Genomic DNA, 1186 nt, shown 5'->3' with positions numbered 1-1186 from the left:
AAAAGAGTAAAGATGTGGGGCTGGGCACAGTGGCTCAACCCAGTAGTCACAGTGCTTTGGAAGGCTGAGGCAGGAGGATCACTTGAGGCCAAGAGTTCAAAACCAGCCTGAGCAACAAAGGGAGACCCTCATGCCTACAAAAATAAATAGTAAAAAATAAAAAGTATAAATGTGAAAAACAGAAGTCACCCCCTGGCCTTATCTCTTGGTAACTCTGGTAGATGACAGAGGATACTGTGATGCAATGACTGGAAAATGGCAAGGCATTTGTTGTTGCAACCCTGAAGCACATGAGCTTTGCCTTGCCTTGCCCTCCTCACATCACCTCCTTTAGTGACAGTAAAAGTTCACCTAATCTTTGCTCAGTGAAAACCATACAAGGGCATGTATTATGTAGTTTGGTTACTTTGGTTGGAAGACGTATGGCTGTAGATTTGTCCCAGTCTATGTGTCCATCTGCAATGTAAGGGAGACAAAAGAAAACTCTAGGCTGGCAAATATCATATTTGTGGACACATATGTTTCATGTCCAGCTTCTGGGGGGTGGTTATATATAAAAAGAACATCTCTGTTCTTTAGGAAGCAATAGTCTTGTCATATCTCAAAATCTTGACTAAATTGAAACTGGGTCAGCATGTGCGAACCAATCTGTCCCTGACTGTATTTGAAGAATTAGCATCAACAGACTTTGAAAACCTGCTGTTGACTTTTTTCTAATACCTCTCTCAAGTGACTATATTAACCAGATAAGTGAGTAAAAACATCCTAACATCTCTTTCCCTAGAGAGTTGGAGACACAAAGGTACATCCTGTGGACTGGAGACCCTTGGGAGTCTCTGAAGCCCTTTCAGAGTGTCTGTGACTTTATTTGAAGAGTGGACTTCAAAAATCTCAAACAAATGGCCTTATCCCTAGGTTGGCCTCACTTCTTGCATACACACACACACACACACACACACACACACACACACACACACACACAAACAGACAAACAAAAACAGAAAAACTTGCTTGATTGTCCTGAATTACTGGTAAGCTATGATTCTTGGTTTCAGTTCAGTTGGAGTTTAAGAACTCCAAAAACAGTGCTCTTGAATTTTGATCCCGTTTCAGATATTGTCAAAGGAAAGACATATCACAGGTAACAGTGTTTCCTTCTTTTGTTGTTGCTGCAGATTAACATATC

Source organism: Sapajus apella, unplaced genomic scaffold, assembly GCF_009761245.1.
Source record: "Sapajus apella isolate SASKATOON/1434 unplaced genomic scaffold, GSC_monkey_1.0 scaffold25, whole genome shotgun sequence".
Taxonomy (NCBI): domain Eukaryota; kingdom Metazoa; phylum Chordata; class Mammalia; order Primates; family Cebidae; genus Sapajus; species Sapajus apella.
Note: the sequence above shows the minus strand (reverse complement) of the source record.